Raw genomic sequence first — 21,768 nt, 5'->3', positions numbered from 1 at the left:
AATCAGATACATACAGATTAGAAATGCAAGCGCCAACATCCCAGTGTTAGTAGCAAAAACAATGAGTCTGTCTGCAAGGAACAATGTATTCTAAAATGAAATGGAGATATTTTTAAAGGTTAAAAACTAATCCAATTTTATGTGTCACAGGGCTTATACTGAGTTCAATATTGTATATTGATTTGGCTGTGAACCTAGAAAGTTGCACCCACTTGTGAAAGACATGTACTCTTGCTCTGGAGTGTGTTACTGAATATGTTAAAGCTGTAGTGAAAAGCGTCTAATCATGTAGTTATTAAAAATTGTTTAAAATATAATGATTAAAAAATAATAATTCTTCAAAGCATAAAAATTTGCTTCTTAATAATTAGTAGATGTGAAAAACATTGCCATTGAAATCTACCTGGCAACTTTATATCCATGCTCAGATGCCAAGGAGCTCAAAGAGTAACCGACTGTGACTAGTAATAATCAGATATATAGAGATTAGAAATGTGTGTGCAAACATATTAATGTCAATTGCATTAAAATGAATTTTTCTGTATGAACCTGTATTTTAATGAAATGGAGATCTTTTTTAAAGGTTAAAACCTCATTTAATGTTATGTCTTACAGGGTTTATACTGAGTACAATATTGTATAACTGTATTAATTCAACTGTGAACCTAAATTTTACAGCCAAATTTGAAAGACATGCATCTTAACTCTGGAAATTGTTATTGAATATGTCAGTGCTGTTGTAATGAAATGCTTCTTCTAAGTGTGTGGTTATTAAATAAATAACTAAAATGATAATACCGTGTCCGTTTTGCTGAGTTTGGGTCCTTGTTGCTTTGATTTTACTTCTCTGCATTCTTCCTTTTCTGAGATTCCACTACACGTGGTTCAAGCTTCTATTTGTCTTAATTCTACACCGTATGTCTCTGTGTTCTTTTCTGTGGTCTCTGCACTTGTTTTTCTTAATGCTTCTTTCTGCCTAGTTTCTACTGATCTATGTACCAATTCACAAATCTCTGCAGAAAGATCTAATATGCTACTATGCCCTGCTGTCTTTTGGATCTGGTCCATGTACTAAAGGCTTGGTCCCCAGGGAGACACTGATGGGAAGTAGACCTTAAGGAAGTGAAACCTGGTAAGAAAATTCTAGGTCATAAGGGAGTGCCCTTAAGGGGGGGGGCATTGTGGGACTTAAGCCCCTTCCTCTTCCTCTTTCTCTTTTTCACATCCCAGCCATGAGATGAGCAGCCATTTTCTTTGCCATGCAGACCCCACTTCATGTGCTGCCTTGACATAAGCCCCCCAAAAATGGGACCAACCAACTGTGATCTAAACTAAGGCTTTTGTCTTTATAAGTTGACTACCTCAGGTAATTGTTACAGTAACTGAAAGCTGGCTTATAGCACAAACCTCTCTACTACCTTGTTAGTTTTAAGATAGGCTCTTGTTCTATAGCCCAGACTGGTCTTGAACTTACCATGTAGCCTAGGGTGGCCTTAAAGTCTCAGCTTCTTAAGTGCTGGTATTACAGGTATGCACTCCCACACCTGGCCTCTTTATCATGTTCTTAATTCATGTGTGTTTTCCATTTCTGGAATTCTCACTTCCATTCTGATGCATTATCTTCAGAACTTCAGAATATTTTCTAGACATCAGTCAGAGCTATTCACTAATCAGAGCTACATCATCAATACCATAATGGCACTGCAATTCAGCTGTTGATTTTAGGCATTGGATTTTAGCTCTGATATGCTAAGGAAGCTTTTATCAGGTACAAGATATTATATTAGGAAACTAATAGATATTAGGATTCCATATGATGTTTTTCTCTAGAGAGAATTTGCTTTTTTTTGAGGCAGGGAGCTGAGGTAGAGGAAGTTCATTGTGAATAAAAACACCATTTCTAACCGTAATACGGCCATTATCTTTTGAAAGATACAGACATGGGGGGCTGGAGAGATGGCTCAGTGGTTAAGAACACTGTTCTTGCAGAAGACCCAGGTTCGAGTTCCAGCACCCACATGGCAGCTAACAACTGTCTGCAACTCCAGTTCCAGGCGATCTGACAGCCTCTTCTGTCCTCTGCGGGCATTGCATGACACGGGTGCACTTACCTACATGCGGGCATAACATACATATAGAATAAAAATAATAAAATATTTTATAAAAGAAAGATACAGGCATGAACAAATGCGGAAATGAACAAAAATGGTGGTGTAATTCAACTGAGGCAGCAAGGGCAGGGTTCTGGCAGATGGGATGCTCTCTGCAACGTCTGATAGGTGAAGTCAGACTCTGTGCTTCTGAGAAACTAAAAGCAGCTCCGCAGTTCTGGAGGCTGGCAGTACAAATGCGGAACCCCGGAGAGGAAGTCAGCGAGTTGTGGAGGGGACACCAATAGGGGTGGACGACCTGTTCCATGCCAGTCAAATGACGAGGCAGCACACTCCAGTGCTGAGAGCTGACTGCTGACTGTGGAGAGACATGATGCTGAATATCATATGTAAGTGGTGGAATGAACTGAAAGACTCTCATCAGAAGACTGGAGTCAGAGGAGGCTGGTGGGAGCTGGTGCCATCGCTCAGGAACACGGTTAACGTCAAGTGGGGTTTCTTTTGCAATGGTACCAAGAAGGTGGGATGGCGGATGGACTTTATTTATTTTTCAGACAGGGTCTCACTGTGTTGCCCAGGCTGGCCTCAAACTTGTGATGCTTTTGTCTTGGTTTCCCACTTCCCGACTGCTGGAATTACAGGCACAATCCACTGTGCCTAGTGAGAGGACTGTTCTTTTAAGGTCTGCTCAGGGGAGAATAAACTTTTTTCTCCATAGGGGCTGGGCAGGTATATAACCAAGGAAAATGCACATTGTCTTTCCAAGGTACTTAGTGTAAACTTCTGTGTTGATAGAGACCCAACTGGAGTTGAGACACTCACAATCATCCTCATTCTTGGGGCTGGGGTCTGACCACCTCCTGCTCCAGTAGCTAGGAAAGAGCAGAAATGGGTGCACTGCTTGCTTGGGGGACACCAAACACACTGATTAGGTCCCCACAAAGGGAGGAGATAAGGAATCCTTCCCAGAAATGATAGAGTCCTGTAAGGGAGAAGGGGGGAGGGGTCTGGGAGGTGTGAGCAGGGTGGAGCAGAGCACCGACACATAGGAAGTCGTCACAGCCCTGCTTCCCTCCTGCTGGGTAGCTGGTCAGATGTTAGCAAGTTTTCAGGTCACTGAGGATGGATCTCTCCCTCATAATCCGCAGCTGGTAAAACATGAAACTGAAACTGCAGGACTCTAATTGTTCTGGGCTCTGGGGAAACAACTGGGCCGGGTGTCCTCCTGCCCGCCTTCTTACTGACACAGGTGGAAGACAGAGACCAGAGGAGATGGTTTTGTTCGAACCTAGTCTTGGGAAAATGGGGTAAAGACTGTCTCAAAGACAGGTATTCCCATTTTCCTAAAAGCAAAGTTCTCAGGAGTTTGCTTAATGGCGTGATGGGTGGAAGAGTCCCATCCTGGCGGAGTTTTCTCTTCTGGCTGTATCCTTTGGCTTGTTTGACTTGCAAAGTCTGTAAAGCTGGGGTTTGCTCTATCTTTTCCTTGAAAATCAGCTTTGGACCCCACCTTCTGAGTCTCTGTTAACATACTAATTTCATGAATGTAAAACTGTGATAGATAAAGGAATAGAAGAGTTATTTCAATTGCTCTTCCTTAAAATTTAAAATACCAGGTCAGTGAGATGATTTAGTGGGTAAAAGCACTTGACATCAAGACTGATGACCTGAGTCCAATACCTAGGACTCACATGGTGTAAGGAGAAAACTGACCCCCACAAGTTGTCTTCTGATTTTGCACAGGGACTATGACACACATGAACACCCCCCACCCCCAGAAAAAAAATTTTAAAAAGTGTTCTGTGTGATGGTTAATCTTGTCAGCTCCATTGTCATTTTGGATTTAGAATCACCTGGGCATGTCTATGAAGGTGTTTTCAAAGAGGTTTAACTGAGGTGAGAAAACCCTAAATGTGAGAAATACCATCCCATGGCAGGGTCTGAGGCTGAAGGAAAACGTGAGAGAAGCACCATCATTCATCTCGATTTCCCAGCTGTGACCCCGATGTGACCAACCACCTCACTCCTACCACCATGCTGCCATCATTTTGTTGATTTTGTGGTGTTTGCTGAGTCCCAATTTGCATAACAGCTCTCCTAACATCACTTTTTTTTTCCACCACAGTCTTGGGTATGCTTGTCTCTCCCTTCATTCCAAGGACTCAGTGGTCATGGATTCCTTTAGCCTGTTTTTATCATGGGGAGTTTTTCTTTCTCTTTCATTTATGATCGTTTCGCTCCGTAAGTAGTCTGGGTGGCATCTGTGTTCTTTCAGGACTTGAATCACATTGCTCTAAGTTCTTCTGGCTTTTAAAGTTTCCATTGAGAAATCAGTTGTTATTCTGATGTGCCTGACTATATATGTGACTTAGGGTTTTTCTCTTGTAACTTTTAATATCCTTTATTTGTTCTCTATATTTAGTATTTTAACTTTAGGGTAGCACGTGGAGTTTCTTTTCTGGTCCTATTTGGTGTTCTGTGTGCCTCATGTACCTTGATGGGCATCATTTTCTCCAGATTTGGGAAATTTTCTTCTATGTATTTCTTCTATATACGTTTGCAAATGTTTTCCATATCTTTGATCTGGAATTCTCCTTCTACACCCATTATTCATAGATTTGGTCTTTTCATGATGTCTTAAAGATCCTGCATATTCTAATCATGTGGGTTTTTTTAAAATTATCATTTCTTTGATTGAATGATCCAATTCCTCGATCTTGTCTTTAGGTCCTGCTCTTCTGTCTTCTACATGATTCATTCTTTATGTGAGGTTCTCCATTTTTATCTGACCTGCTGAATTTTTCATTTCCAGCTTCATTTCAGTTTGAGTTTTCTTCAGTTTTTCTATCTCTTTATTGAATTCTTTCACGTCCTGGATTATCCTCTTTATTTCATCTGTTTGTGCTTCCCTGGGCTTTGATCAGTTCATCTCTACCCTCTTTACGTTCACTCAGGTATTTACTTGTATTTCCTTTGATTTCTTTGAACATGTTCATAACTGTTCTTTTGAGCTCTGTGTCCTGTGCTTTTTCTTAGCATTCTCATTTGGGACTATTGCTATGGGATGGGTGATTCTTGGGGGCAGGGGACATGGTGTAGTGCCTTGGTTTTTCATATTGCTTGTTTTCTTATGATGGGACCTAGGCATCTGGAGTTAGGTTGTTGCTTATCTTTTCTCTTTATTACTTTTTGGCCCACAACATAGGCCACCTGTGCTCCCACCCAGCCTTGTGTAGTGACTGAAGGTCCTGGGTGGGATATTGGAGGGTCTTTGGAAAGTCTAGAGAAGGAAGGGGCAGGGAGAAGAGGTCTGAAAGGCTTTGGGGAGTCCTGAGCAAGGAGGAACCCAGAGGCTAAGAGGTAAGATCACTTGTAGGGATCTCTGGGCCTTGGCCTGCTCTGAAGCTGAGCAGGACTTTGGGGAGGAAGCACAACACCTTTGGGGGATCACTTACTGGGGTCTTCAGTCTCTGGAGGGTTTCTGGTGAACAGTATTTTGGGGAGTCCAGAGCAGAAAGGGGCTGAGAGAAAAGGTTCAGGATCCTGAACAGGCCACAGAAGGAGTTTTGGGGGTCCTGAGCAGGGAGGAGCCAGAGGTGGTGGTGCAGGGTCACTTTCAGTGTCTCTGGGCCTTGTGGGGTAGCTGGAATGTCTCTGGAAGGCAGGTGTATGGCTTTGGGTTACTACTAAGCAACTGCCACTGAATAGTTTTTAATGAGCCAGATCTGTGCTAGGTGCTTACATGGAGTATGGCATTTAATTCTCATGATGACCCTTTAACACAAGCACTGTACATTCTAAGACACCCATTGGATGTCTGAAAAGTTGGATAGTACCAAACCCTATATACAGTCTTTTTTCTCCTTTACATACACATATGATCAACTCTCACTTTTCACTCAAAGGAAGCACTGTATGGCTTCTCTCTGCACATATGTATCACCAGCATCATTATTCTTACACTTTGGATCCATTGTTAAGTTAAATAAAGTTGCTTAAAAATATTTTATTATTTTTATTTTATGTGTATGAGTATATTGCTTGCATGTGTGTAAGTGCACCTGTGTCATGCAATGCCCTTGCAGGTCAGAAGAGGGCATCAGATCCCCTGGAACTGGAGTTAGGATAGTTGTTAGCTGCCATCTGGGTGCTGGGACTCAAACTGGGGTCTTCTGCAAAGGAAGTCAATGCTCTTAACTGCTAAGCCATCTCTCCAGTCCCAAATAAAGTTATTTAAAGCAAACCCTGTTATGTCACAACAGTTGGTGTGACTGAGAGTTACTAAGTGACTGATATGCTGCCTGTATAAGTGAGACAAAAGCATTCCTTTCCTGAGTGTGTTGGAACAGAATAATGGATTTCAGCGTGCTACCTAGCATGGCTAGTGATTTAAATATGAATTTACTCCTAGAATTTTCTATTTTGTATTTTCCAGCCAAGGATATCTATGAGTCACTGAAACCTCGGATAAGGGAGAACTATTGAGTCCTATTCTTTGAGGTAAGGACTATTACAAGCTCCATTTTTCAGATAGAGAAGAGGCAGCATAGAAGTGGTTAAGCCAGAGTCACAGGAAAGAAGTTCTAGAATTACGGTGGCTTCAGCACCAGCATTCCTTCACCTGCCTTGCAGACTGTCCCTTTGACAACAGTCACGTACAGCATTGTAGTTGCCTCTGTCTTCCATTCAACCTCGCTGCTCCTGGAGGGAAACCACTGAAGAAGAGCGTGAAGCAATGGTTAATTCTGAAAGCAGGCCTCCTTGTAGTTGTTCAACTAACAGCATCCACCAGGTGGCAGTCACAGCCTCCAGATAAAAATGGTCTCTTTTCACCTGCCCCCACCCCCACTTTTATTGTTACCAAGAAACAAGTGACCTGAATTCAAAAGCACAACTCTCTGACTCAACTTTCTGAAATAGCACTTGGAGAAAGCACATTTTTCCATCTACATACACCCTGTGATGCATGGTCAAGGCTCCTTATGGCAGGGCAGGTGGAGAGGGTGGGTGCTGAGGAAGTGCATAGGATAGAACCCAGGACTGAACTGGGTTCTGAGTTCTGAGTTCTGCAACATGATTCTGAGCCACAGAAGAGGTGATTTTTCTGTTTTTCCCTTCTCACCAACTAGCTGCAAGATCTGATAGGAAGACCAAAAGATACATACTTACGAGGCACAGTCTCTTGGGGCCCCACCCCTACTTGATGATAACATGGGTGAGAGTTGAGGTGGGAGAGCTTTATCTTCAGAGTTGTAGCCATGGCTCTGTAAACAAATTCTCACCCACACTCCTGTAAACAACTCTAATGAAACCCATTGAGTCACACAAGCATAAACACACACACACACACACACACAAATAGGAATAGAAGAGGGCCTGGTTGGAAGAAGTAAGGGGTTAAATGGGAATAGGAGGTGGACAAGGCATAGGGATGAGGAAGTATGAATATGATCAAAATACATTATATGTATGAAATCCATTATCTATAATTAATATATGCTAATGAAACCCTTTTTTTTTTTTTTTTTTAAAGAAATGAACATTCTCTGTCATGCATTCCATTAGCCAGCCCCAGGCATGGGGATGGATACTGCGCCCCAGGAGACATCGTGATGACTATCAGAAAAGGCCTTCTTACCTCATCTGTCCTTCACCCCCACTGGCGCTGTCACTCCCAGAAGCCACCACCCTGAGAGTAGATGTGTGATGATAGAGTGTGTGCTGGTGGCTGCAGACTGGAATGATTCTTTCTGTCAAGCCACCCCTTCTTTCAAAAGGCTGACCCCAGCACTTCCTTGAGAAAGAGGCCCAGTTCCATAGGGGGCAAGAGGAAAGGTTTTCTTTGTTCATTTTTAAGAAATTGTGACATATTTACAATGCTTACTTTAAACAAATAAATGCTATTAACCCTCAAAATAAAATACAATGTACAGTAATTGTGCTTTTCTTGAGGCATGATTCCTTTCTTTGGTCTTTTTGAGATGGGGTCTCCCTGTAGCCCCAGCTGGCCTAGAACTCACTATGTAGACCAGGCTGGCCTTGAACTCACAGAGATCTGCCTGCCTCTGCCTCCCAAGTGCTGGGATTAAAGGCACTTGAATGCTTTATGTAGGGCAGGCAGAAGACCCCAGTACCCAAGTTTAAAGATGTCGAATGGCTCAGGTCTATTTTCATACCAGTCAGTGGTTTCAGACACTTGCTCAACCTTAGGTTAAGGTCAATGGTCTCCATTTTTATCCCTTGTGAATGAGAGGGCCATGGGTCCTAGAGGACCCAGCTCAACACTATGCTTTGGACTCTGAACACCTCTCTGGGGAGTGAGAGATAATTCCCTTAGACCTGGTAGCCTTGTTATTGCTAAGCCAACATAGACTTTGGTGCCTGGTTTTCAAGTTCATTCTCGATTAAGTGATCTATGATCTCCCACAACCTACCCCTTCTGAATTAGAATAATGCTTAGTTAGAATTAGACTCTTTCCAGTGTGGCTAAGGACCACACACTACTTGTTAAAACAGAATCTTGTCAAGATTCTGGTCATGAAAGCAAATAATTTTTATGTGCCTTCAGAGCTCAGGAAAGGAAAGAGACTAGATAGAAGTGTAGTGTCATCCACGCCAGGCAAGCTGTCATTCAAGCCACAGAGCCCCCTCCAGTCATTGAACCAATATCTAAGCCAGATAAAGTGTTAGAAGGGACACTATCTCTTGCACTCAGGACCTTTCTTTGGAGGGCCCTATGTGTACAGGTAAATTAGAGTAGGCTTTGCTTGCTTCTGGAAGGTTTGTTTTGCTAATGAGTTCAAAGGAAAAAAGATTGGAAATGTACTATAAATTGTGTTTCCTCCAAAAATAGAGCTTGTAGGATTTTGCCAACAACTAGCTGACTCACATGTACTTTCCCCATTATCCACTTTTTTTTTTTTCTGATTGGCTGGTAGGCTTCTGCCAGCATCCCAGCTCAAGTCACTATCACCCACCAATGTACACCAATATCACTCATCAAAACTACTGCCACCTCCAGTCTTTCTATGCCTTCCTGGTAGCCTAGTGTCTCATGACTTCAAGTAATCACAGGTCAGGCTATACCCTACCCTTGCAGCCTCTTTTTAGTGACTCTCCCTACACACATTTGAAAATAAAATCTTTTGAAGACTTAAATGTAAGGCCCTAAACTATGAAACTGCTTCATGGCTTTGGATTAGGTGAGGATGTTTGAACAAGACTTTGAAAGCAAAACCAGACAAATAATGCCTTTGGTGGCATTATCACTTTGGTCTGTCACTTGTGCTGTAACTGGGGCAAGTAGATGTTTCCTTCCATCTCCCCAGGTAAAGTCTGGTTATAGGGGCTTCCTTTTGTGGTTTCTTAGTTTCATTAATCAAAGAATTTAGAAACAGACTTGGTGGAAGCTCAAGAGCAGCTTTATTAGTTTGAGAGACAAAGGGCAGGCAAGCTGCAATCCTCAGTAGCTGCCCAGAACAGGAAGATGGAGAAGAGAGAGCAAGCCACGCACTGAAGGGGTACTCTAATTGCCTTACCCTGCGTCCTTGTTCAGCATGGAAGAAGCCAGAGCAGTCTGCATCCTGATTCCCTATCTAAAGTTGGGTAACTTCTTCAGAGGATAGTGTGATAAGAATAGGAGGTAGGAATTGCCTAGGCAGTTAGGGAAAAAAGACCTCAAAGAAAAATAGCCAGTTTCTTGGCTAAAACTCACAGTGTCCTTGGGCCTCTTAGCAACATACTCCATTCCAAAGGCCAAAAATGTCAGAAGTATCTGTGAACTTTTATCTAATCCTTAAAAGATTTTAAGGTTACCTCTTCAGAGGGGGGAATGTTACAGTAGCCAAAAGCCCCATAAAAAATAAAAGATGAAGAAAGAGTACATGGAAAAAAAAAAAAAGAAAAGAAACAGGATCTTATCAGAAAAGAAGTGTTCTCAAGATAAGTGAACCAATATTTTAGGACCAACTTCTCTTTTCCAACAGAATATTTACAGAATTGTAGATAAGAAGACTATAAGTCCTAGATCTAGCTTGCTATTATCTTTCAGAATGATTGTATAATGTATTAATACATGTAAATAATTCAGTGCAGAGATTGTTCCATAATATATGTTAAAATATCTGCTTTTACTAAGAAAAAAGAAATATTTACCATATTAAAATGTAAATGGTTTTTCTGAAAATGCTTTCTTCAAGTGAAAGCCCCTATATCTAACATCAATGTGTATGGCTCTGTTCAGCACAGCCATTTCTGAGATGAGATTCTCATATGTGTGTGTGTGTGTGTGTGTGTGTGTGTGTGTGTATAGATATGTGTATGAAGTACTGCTTGGTTTTAAAAGTTTCCTCTGTGTACATACACTTGTACTGTTTAAACCATAAAAGATTTTAAATGTTATTAGTTTAAATGTTTTTTAAATTTTAGAGTTACATTTTATTCTGATCAGAATTTTGTTAAGGTAATTGGTCTTGGTTTTGAAACTGGTTTGTTAAGACATTGTGTCTAACCACAGTATTTATTGTATGAGACTGTTGTGAATGTGTAGACTTATGTTTAATATAAGGAAACAATTATTAAATAATAATTTGCTAGATATCAAAAAAAGAGATAAAGTGAGGAAAAAGTTATCTTTTTCTGAGTTCAGACTCAAATGGGAAGGCCACGTGGCTCAGGCTACCGAGGCACTGAGTGCTGCTGGATAGAAATTCTGCAATTAGCTGCCTGACAGAGGGGCTTCTGGGAAGGAAAATTATATTAGCTCATTAAGGGGATAATTAATTCTTCCCTTGCTTTAGCTTGTCTTCAGGTGATTTAGATTTCCTGGGGGATGGACTCCTAGACTGGTGATTGACAGTTGACTCTTAAAAGGAGGAGACAACAGTTTGTAATGTTTTGGGTCACATAGAATATCAGGTGTCAGGGCTGGAGAGATGGCTCAGTGGTTAAGAGCACTGGCTGCTCTTGCAGAGGACCCATATTTGAGTCCCAGCACTTACATGGCAGCTAAAAACCATCTGTTGCTCCGATTCCAGGGGATCTGACTCCCTCCTCTGACCTCCTTGGACGTTGGATGACACGGGTGCACTTACATACATGCAGGCAGTACACTCATACATTTAAAATAAAAATAATTTTTAAAAAAGAAAAAAAAAAGATTGTCAGTTCTCCATCCATGGCCAGATATAGAACTGAGATTTATTCTTTTGAACAGGAAGAAGTCACTTTGCCTTAATGGGCTGCAACAAAGCAGAGATACATCCAGGATTTCATACAATAATTTAAGTCAGTCAGAAAGAGTGGCAAGGTTGATGTTTACCTTTCTAGTATTACTTTTGTATATTAGTTACTTTGTTGCTGCTGTGATAAAACACCGTGACCAAAGGCAACTTATAGAAGAAAGAAAGAGCTTATTTTGGCTTACAGTTCCAGAGGGATGAGTCCATCATGGCAGGGAGGCACGGCAGCAAGCAGCAGGCATGGCAGCAGGGGCAGGAAGCTCACATCTTCAATCCAAATACCAAGCACAGAGAGCAAACTGGAAGTGGGTCAAGGCTGTGAATTCTCAAAGCCTGCCACTGGTGACCCCCTTCCTCCAGCAAAGCTATACTTCTTAAAGATTCCATGACCTCGTTAAACTGTGCCACCAACTGGGGACCAAGTGTTCAATTACTTGAGCCTGTGGGGGGCATTTCTCATTCAAACTACTACACCAAGGGAATGAGAGGTGGGATCCAAAGTCTCAATAGTCTCTAAGGCTACACAACAATACTTAAAAGGTAAGTGCTTGGAGGGTGTGGGGAAAAGAGAACCTTGCACACCATTGGGTAGAAACATATTGCCATGATACCAAAGAGTATGAAGGCTCCTCAATAAATAAGTAAATAAATAAATAAATAAATATCCACAGGGCGTGGTGGTGCACGCCTTTAATTCCAGCACTTGGGAGACAGAGGCAGGGAGGTCTGTGAGTTCAAGGGCAGCCTTGTCTACACAGTGAATTTTAGGTCAGCCAGTACAACATAGGGAGACCCTGTCTCAAAAAGAAAGAAGAAAAAAGAAAGAAGGAAAGAGAGAAAGAGAGAGAAAGGAGAGAAGAAAGGAAAGAAGAAAGAAAGAAAAAAGGGAGAAAGACAATAAAAAGACAAAATAGAACTAGAGTCTCCACCCTGGTTAATAAGGCTCTGTCTTGGGCGGCCCCTGGGCCTTTCTGAGCTCAACTTGCTCGCCCTACCTCTGCTCTCTCACTGAGTGTGACCAAACTGCTCTTCAGACCTGGCCACGGAGCAGGGTCTAGGCCCTCTACACAGGATACTTTGCCCTCCCATTTCAGCACAGATTTTTTTATCCAGATCTCTCCTGTCAGGGAAGCCATTTTGTAACTTCTAGTTAGGGAAGTCTCTCTTCTTCCTAGTCTCTGACACATCATCCAGTTTCATTTTCCTCACACTTAGCATGTTAGTTAGCGCTCCAGTTATGGATGTGTGCCTTTGCTAATATCATATTTCTCCTTTCAGCATGTGAAGTCTAAGAAGACAGGTACTTTACTGAGTCTGTTCCCACAGTGTTGCCAGAGCCTGGGACAGCGCAAATACTTGTTGGATGAGAGACTGATCGAGAGCGCATAATTCTCTTTTGCAGATTGATAACTTTGGCCAATAGTTATTAAGTGAAAACTTAAGACAAATGGTTCTGTGAATAGTGGACTCTCCACATTTCTGGGTTCCACATCTGTAGATTTAAGCAGGAGCAGATTCCATGAACCTTGTATCAAAAATGTTCAGAAAACCTTTTTGTCTATATTGCACATGTGGAGACTTGTAGGAAGAAGTGCACCCTGAATAACCAGCGTGCGCTGCAAACGTGCCAAAAACATCTGGCTGAGGCAAACCTGTGTTCTGTCAAAAGACATAGAGATGGCTGATGCAAAAACGGCCTGATACAGAGACCCAATGAGGAACAGACACGACCTGTCAATGGACCAATGGGACACCGGGAGGAGGGATATAAGGGAGCCCCACATCCACAATAAACAAGTCTGCAGCTGTTCATACCACCTGCTTCTCACCTGACTCCTGGAGTCTGCGTTGTGACTCCGTGCCGACTCTACCCCCCACCGGAGGGCCCCAGGACACCCCCAACAGAGACTTTTCCCCTTGTCATTACCAACAGACAGACCTATCTACAAAGCATGTGCTCTGTATGATTTGAAGAATACAGGAGGTTGTACAATACTGCACCATTTTAAGGGACTTGAATAATCCATGGATTTTCATGTCCTCCAGGGTCCTGTGTCCTATCTTTTGTGGCTACTGAGGGTTGGTTATAATGCCTTTACCTTGCAAAGCATTATCTCAAAATCTTCCCAACAACTTCCTATGCTACACATGGGCAGTTCCATTACCCTAAGGCTCTGAGAGCTTAAATGACTCACCAAATTATATAGGGACAGCCACAAACCCACAGACACTTGTACAGACACAAGCACACAGACACATGAGCATGTACATCCAAGGGTTCAGATCCAGGCCTTTGTCAGAGAGTGTAAAAGCCAAGAGGACAGAGCTCACCTGTCTTGTCCCTACAGGGTCTTCAGAGGTAGTTACAGACCAACATTTGTTTGAAGAGATGGTTGAGCAAACTCTTGGGCAGAATTCTTCCTCTGGGATTAAGGCCAATTCTAAACCATAGTAGATTCCAGTCTGGTCTGGCTGGTCTGCTCAGGGTGGGATGGAGCCAGCTTTGGCTGTACATGACCCCTCTCTACTTTAAAGCTAGGGTCTGAAGCACCTTCCAGCTCAGGTCTATCCACAGCCTGTCCAGCCTTCACTGGCTCTCCGGCTCCTATCCTCACTTTATTCTCTGAGCTGAGAAAAGCCAAGACATTCTCAGCAACTATGTGCTTGTTTCTGAGATGGAGCAGAACACAGTTCAGCTGGTGGCTGCTTAGAAACACAGAGTCTGGTTCTGCAGAGCTACTGACGAAGAACCTGTGTTTCAGCAATATCCTTAGGTGCACTTTCTGCACATCAGCCTTGGGGCCTTCCACACTCCATCAGGCATTCAAATCTCTCCAACCTCCAAGCCTGGTTAAACACTTGAGCCCTGTTAGCTGTCTGTCCTTCTTACATACAGCACAAAATCTCTTACTGGAAACTTTATAAGCAGGTCTAAGAAAAAGAATTCAACTCAGGGATCCTATTAGTCACTTACTCAACAAACAGTTAAATATTCACCATCAGCAAGACACATGAGGGACACCGAGGACATACACATGAGCAACATGACATTAGTTTTCCACCCTCCCTCAAAGGTAACCCAATGAAATGTAGTGGGAGTCACACAGTGGAGTAACCACTCCTCTGAAGGAGGGCTTCTGGTGTCAGGTGAAAGGTGAAGACGGGGAAGTGGGTTGCTGCGATTTGAACGTCTTCTCCCAAACTCTGGTTGAATTTTGCACTGAAACAGTAGTAAGAAATGGGATGTGGGCCAGCCAGATGGCTCAGCAGATAAAGGCACTTGCTGGGCAAGCTTGTTAACCTGAATTTGATCCCTAGAACTCATGTAAAGGCAGAGAGTTGTCCTCTGACCCCCACACACCATGGCAAGTGTCCCCCTACTCCCTATCATGCACACACATACACATGCACACACACAAATATAATTTTTGACAGACAAAAACCAACATAGAACTGTGGAAATGAGCAGCAGGTCCCAATCTTAGGTGAAGAACTATTGGGCAGCTGATTACTGCTGGGTGGGGAGGAGCTGATCTTTAAAGGAGTGACTCTAGATAGGCTGACTAGACCCCAGTGGATGAACGTGTGCTGAAGGATGTCAGGGGATACTAACTTGACTTGATAAACCTTAACATAAATGACAGAATGCATGAAATTCAGTGGGCAGACTATGGGAGGGGAAGGGGGCATAAAGATGATTAAGATGAGATAAACAAAAATTCAATAAAATTTTTTTAATGAGGTGAGATTGAAAGAACAAAAGTATCTGACCCATAAACATCAGTGGCTCCCATTTTCAGTAGATGAGGGCTCGCCCTTCAATATGTAAATGTTGTATCTTGGCATTTAGATTATCTTGAGAATGGGTTTTAATGTCTCATATATATATGAGAGACATATATATGTCTTGGCCTTGTCTTCCCATAATGCTACAGAAGACCCTTGACAGACATGGACATCATGTTCTTGGAAGTTCTACAACAGTAAGCCAAATAAATTTGTTGTTTATAATTTACTCAGTTGGTGGTGTTTTGTGATAGCAGCAGAAAAATAGACTAAGGTAGGTATCTTTGGAAAGTGGCCCAGGGATGTGGGGTCATCTCAGGTAAGCCCTGGAGGATGCGGTCAGCTTTGTGTGGAGCTGAAGAATGGGTAGAGTGGAGACAGGAGGGTGATTTCACAGAGGAAATAGCCAGGGGAAGGCTTGGCACCACCACAGGCAACTTGTTTAGAGGGATGGAGAAAGACCATGCAGAGTGGAGCTAGGAAGCTGTGGTATAGGCCAAGGCCAGACCCTGAAAGACCAGCAGACAGGGGAAGATATGAAGATTTTCCTTCTGGGACAGTGGGCAACTGTTGGAAGGTTCTTGCTGGGCAGTGGCAAGTCAGATTTGTGGTCTGCTCTAGCTAGCTGTAGGAGGTGGATGGTCTTGGTGGCAGCAGTTTCAGACCAAGGAGTAAGGACTGTGTGGACAACAGCCTCAGAGGGAAGGGAATCTTCCTTTTCTAGGCAATTGGATGGCCAGGTCTGGGCTAGTAAAGGCTAGTGAAAATAGCAGCCACCGTTTGCTGCTCAGGTGCTGGCGTTCATGAATGCTTAATCTTCACCTCGATCCAGTGAAAGATAGTTATCAGAGGTTTCCTAAAATGGCCGCTGTCACCCGGTCAGTCATAGGCAGCACAGGGACAGAAACCTAGGCTCACCCAGAGCCATGTCCACAGTGATCCCCCAGACTCAACTCAGTTTGTCCATCTCACTGTGCCTGGTCCCACCCCTACCTCTAGCAGCTCATGGTACTTCGGGGGTGGAAAGCTTTTGCAGTGTGATGGTAATTAAGAATTTTGCAACAGGGAAAACTCTTAAGAGACAGGTATGGGGGAGGTGAGCAGCAGTCTCCCATCCTGCCCCTGTGGTTGCCCAGGATGGAAGTCTTTGTTTTCCAAAGTTCTCCCATTCCTGTAACCTTTGTGGCCATGTGTTACCTTGCTTAATTATCACATGTACCGGTTACTTGTCACCTGTGTGCTGTTTTCCCCACACATGAGTATAACCGCCCCCCCAACTTGAACAAGAAGTCTGATTCCTTTTATTCGTGGGGTCAGTCCCGCTAGTGTCAAATTATTAAACTTCCTCTCCTCACCTGACTTTGGCTGTTGTTCTCTGATTTTTCCATAACATTTCTGCAAAGGAGCAATAACTGAAGAATTCCTCTTTCCTTGAAGGCGGTATCATTGGTCTGCCAGCTAAGAGGCACAAGTCTGCTTTCTGGCACTGCCTACCTCTTGTGCCTCTTTCCTGAATTTTCCTCCAAAAAGATTTTGGGCTCATCTAAAAGATTCAGAAAACTGGGACTGGAGAGATGGCTCAGTGGTTAAGAGCATTGGCTGCTCTTGCAGAAGACCCAGGTTCGATTCCCAGCACCCACATGGTGGCTAACAATCATCCTTAACTCCAGTTCCAGGGGAATTCTGACGCCCTCTTCTGAACTCTGTGGGTGATGTTTTCTATGGTATTTGTGGTTTTTGCCTTTAAAAGCTAATTTCCCCCTACCTCTCGGGGACCTGTGTCCTAAATCTGACTAAGGGACCACAGAGGGCTGTAGCCCTAATAAATTTGACCAATTAAAATTTGAATTGAGCCTGGTGGTTTTTCCCAGTGTTTTCAAACTCTGTAACCTCCCTCCCTCCCTCCATCCCTTCCTTCCATCAGGAAAGGAGGAGGGGTGGCAAAAAAGAGAGAGGAGAGGGGGAGGGTAAGGGAGGGGAGGAAGAGAAAGGGACCCCCTGCATAGCAGTACTTGGCAGCCTGTAGTCTCAGTGTTCTCTGTCACCATAGCAACTGTCTTAGGCTAGGGGGAGTGGGAACCAGAGAAAGAGGGAGTCTACTGGAGAGAGGGGCATCTCAGGGCTGCTATTGGCTGGCCTGCAGCAGTGGCTCTGCCATCCATCCTTGCCCTTACCCAGCACAGGGATGGGGACTTTGTAAGGGGAAGAGATACTAACAATACCAATGCTATTGGTAATAATAAAGGTTAACACCACATCTTAACAATTTGGAGGACAACCTAACTCCCACAGACTCTCTATCACATTTTGTTAAAGGTACATAATATTAATATATGTTTATGTAATATTATATATTATATATGATGTTTGGCATATGTATCTTCTTCTCCCCTCTCCCTCATTCCTCTCCTTTTTCTCCCACCTAAGTACCTGCATTCAACCATCTACTTAGCTAAGTAGCTCCTTGTTCTAGTTGGCTTTTCTGTTGCTGTGATAAGCACTATGACCAAAAGCAACTTGGGGAGGAAAGGGTTTATTTCAGTTTATAGGTTACAGTTCATCATTGAAGGACACCAAGGCAGGAGCTTGAAGCAGAAACCACAGAGGAATGCTGCTTACAGGCTTGCTCTCTGACTCATAGTCAGCTGCCTTTTCTTTTATAGCCTAGACCTACCAACCTAGGAATGGCACTGCACACAGTGGACTGGGCCCTCTCACATTATGAATAAGCAAGAAAATGCCCCAGAGATATGGCCCCAGGTTCACACTGAGGCAGGTAAGCATATGGAGTAGCTTAGCCATCTAGGACTCCATTGGTTTGGACTGTGTGCACACTCCCAATGATGTGCTTGGCTTAGGACCCTCACCTGCACATACTATGCATACACTCTTCCCCAAACAGCACACCTAGCCACCTGTTAGCAACCTGAGAGCAACCTTGGACCTCCACCTGCATTGAGCTGCATGCATACCCTATTCTGAGCAATAGAATAAGTTTCTCTTCCTACTAACAACCATCAACTAAAGACGGTTCTATTCCGTTGTACTCCAATTACCTGGTCTGAATTAGTTTTGGGGGTATGTGCAGTTAGACAAACTGTCCTCTGTAACAGTTAGGGAAAAACCCCTATTTACTACCTTAGGTTTATGCATAATTGGGTATGTGTATGATTAAGTCAGATGCATTATGGGAAGGGACATGCATAGTAGAAAAATATGACTAAATGTGTCAATCAAAACAGAGAACCAACATCATTTTGTCCCTTAGTATCCAAACTCCTCTTGAGCCCCATAAAAGAAAGCCCCAAACAGTAACTGAGGCCCTTGAGCTCTTGCATTCCCAGACCTGCCGTCACTCCTGACAGTACTCTGATCTGTACTATCATTTCACTTTTGAATAAACACCCAGCCCAGACCCTGACCACTGGTAATATTTTCACTACTAGAAAAAAGGGCTCTCCTTTTTCTTGTTCCCTACCCCCAAACTGTCTTTCCATGGGGGGCTAACAAAATAGAAGCCTTATGCACCAGAATCTGTGCTTCCTTAGAGAGAATGATGTCACCTACTTCAACCCTACTCTTGAGAGTGTATACTTAACTCTGGCCACATCTAGGCCACTCACATTGACTTAGAAAGGCTCCAAAGGCAGACAAGATAGTCACAGGCAGATCTGAGCACCTGGTTTGGGCAAAACTTGACTTTGATCTGGCCATCTTACCAAGGTCCCTGACACCAAATCCTGTTGAGCAGATCTTGTAGCTGAGGTTCTTGGGAGGTAATCTCATTTTCTCACAACCAAAAACTCACATTTTCTTACTTTTGCTTTATCTTATCACCTCTATACTTTCAGATGACATTTACATCCAAATTATTTTGAGAAGCTTTATTTTAAAAACAAAATCCCATTAAAACAAACAAACAAACAAAAATGTCCTGTTGGTTGCTGATCCAGTGATGAAGAGGACCAACAGGGAAGCAATGGGGATCTGGTAGGTGCGAATGGGAATCTTGACTCTGTTGTCTTAGCTGCTGTGTACTACGCCTCCATTGTCTACCTGTCTGTGGAGCAGTTCTAGGTTCCCTACCATGCCTTATGGTAGTGTTAACCTTGCTGCTTATATACAGACGCTTGGCCATGACTAGCTTCTTTCCCGGAACCAAATCTTTTGGTCCTTGTAGAGTCGAGACTGTGAGAGACATCTGCTAATTAGGCCATTCCACTTTCCAACCCCATCCCTCTCCTGCCCCATCGGGTCATTGGAATCATACCTTCCAACACAGCTGAAGATCCAAGGCACTGTACCAGATGCCTCTCTATATGAGGTGGTTTATGCCTCTCCCACAAATGTAGAGGCTTCAAGTCTTCACTGGGAACTGACCTAAAACCACATATGCCATTCACTATTGATATGACCATGCCCCTCTTTGTTCCCTTTCTGGATACCTTCAGAACAAGTTTCAAATGCCCTATTGCCTTTCATGAAGTCTGGGGAATCGTTTCTGTCTGCCTGATTTTTTTTTTTTTTTATTCTTCTGTATTTGCTGTTACAGGGGTGTGGGAGAAAAGATGAAAATGATCTCTTTAATATGGTGACATTTTCTTGATCACAGATATTTTTTATCGTACCAAAGCTCTGCTTCCTGAAATAGAACTCCGACGAAAAGGATAAAGAAAGCTCAAGCTTAGTTCTGACATTTGTGTTCCGAGATTAACCACCCTCAGCTTCCATCTGCCCATAGCCATTTCTCACTGACACTTAATCAGATTCATGCAATACAAAACATGGGTGTTTTGCTTGCATTCTGGACTTGGCTGCTGCTGTTCATTTTTAACTTCCTTGAGACAAGTTGTTCTTTTCCAACTCTGTCACCATGTGCAATCACAATAAGACACTTTCCCAGATGGTCAGTGGTGACACCCAATTGGACTAGAGAAAGATTAGAACTTAAAATATCCTGAGAAGACTCAAGGCGTGTCAAAACAAAATGTTCTCTAGTAAGAGAGTCTAAATTGGAATGGCTAAATGGGAGTTCTGAATTCTTAGTTTTCAAATCCAGAGGTTCCTATCCTCAGAGCATAGGGAAGGGTATGCTGAAGGAAGTATACAAAAGATATTTTGAAGGAGGAAGTGATGTGAATGACCAGAAACATAGACAGCATATCTAGGATAGCAGATTAAAAGCACAGTTGCTTATGTGGAGGGGTATTTGTGTTCTGTGGCAACTGTGGGAAGGGCTGCTCCAAGCCAATAGAGTCATCATCAAAATAGCTGCGGGTAATGCCACTGCGTGCAGATTAACTTCTCATTGTCTGTTCTACAGTAGGGACTGAAGGTGGGATTAAGGGGATTAATTGGACATGAGACAGGGCTTAGACGCAAGGCAAGTAACTGGAACCCCAGTAACATACCAGCGGACAGTAGAAACAGCTCTGTGTATTGACTAACAAGGTGTCTGGGTCAAACACTCTTACCGAACTTGACAGAATACAAATTTGAGTTTCTAGGGCTTCCTAAAACAAGTAAATATACTAAGATGTTACAGTAGTGTGTCCCAAAGTATGTTCAATGAAATGCTTTGTTACCTGTAAAGTGTGTATTCTAAGAAATTTGGGGAGGGTCCATTGTTAACAAGTTTCCTCAGTATAGAAGTTATCAAAGTTTTAATAAGCAAATGCACATTATTCTAACTTTATTTAATGATAGAACTTTTTTTTTTTTTTTGAGACCGGGTCTCCCTTTAGCCCCTGCTGGCCTGGAACTTACTATGTAGACTAGGCTGACCTCAAACTCACTGAGATCCCTCCCAAATGCTGTGATTAAAGGTCTGAGTCACCACGCCCTGCTAATGATAGAACTTTTTCTTTTTAAATTTTATTATTTTTATTTTACATGTATGTGTGTATTGCCTGCATGTAGGTAAGTGCACCCGTGTCGTGTCCAGCAATGCCTGAGGAGGTCAGAAGAGGCTGTCGGATCCCCTGGGACTGGAGTTACAGACAGTTGTTAGCTGCCATGTGGGTGCTGGGATTCGAACCTGGGTCTTCTGCAAGAACAACTAGTGTTCTTAACCACTGAGCAATCTATCTCTCCAGCCCCAATGATAGAACATTTTAATGTTTGATTTTAAAATCTTTTTTTTTTCTCTAAGAAAATGCTTCTTCAATTTTGGTTTGATCAAGAATAAACAAACAAGGAAAAAATTCCAAACCAAAAGGCAGCTCTGTAGAAGATAAAATATAAGCCTAGTATATACTAGAGGGTTTTTTTTTTCTGGTGGAAAAATTCATCCTAGTGTTCTGAAGATCAACTTGGGAAGTAAATACCAGAGTTTCTTTTATATTATTGTCCTTAGATACCTCAGAAAAAAAAAACCCTTAAATGTTTTTCACCTATTTCATCTACAAGTCCAGTTACTCCTTTTTAAAACAGAAATTTATTCCCTATGATTCATCAAACTGTTTCCCAAACTTTACAAGAACCCTAAAAAAATCCCTTATTTTCTTTGTGAACTAATTATGAGCCGAGACTTAGGAGTTGCTGAACTTTATGGTAGGTTTAGGTGAACAACCTTAAAACAATGCAGCTCTGAATCCTCTCCACACCCTTCCCAGGCTCACAGTTCTCTGAAT

General features: G+C 42.7%; 1 long non-coding RNA gene across 1 annotated transcript; it reads left to right on the top strand.

Moving 5' to 3' along the window:
• The first annotated feature begins 2,424 nt into the window (after positions 1–2,424).
• LOC115067296 lies at positions 2,425–7,968 on the top strand. The gene is made up of 3 exons (XR_003846723.1): positions 2,425–2,500; positions 6,547–6,611; positions 7,645–7,968. It is a non-coding gene; the product is annotated as an uncharacterized LOC115067296 (long non-coding RNA).
• Positions 7,969–21,768: the final 13,800 nt, after the last annotated feature.

Source organism: Nannospalax galili, unplaced genomic scaffold (assembly GCF_000622305.1).
Source record: "Nannospalax galili isolate Female #2095 unplaced genomic scaffold, S.galili_v1.0 scaffold104, whole genome shotgun sequence".
NCBI lineage: Eukaryota > Metazoa > Chordata > Mammalia > Rodentia > Spalacidae > Nannospalax > Nannospalax galili.
This window is presented reverse-complemented; position numbering and strand designations above follow the sequence as displayed.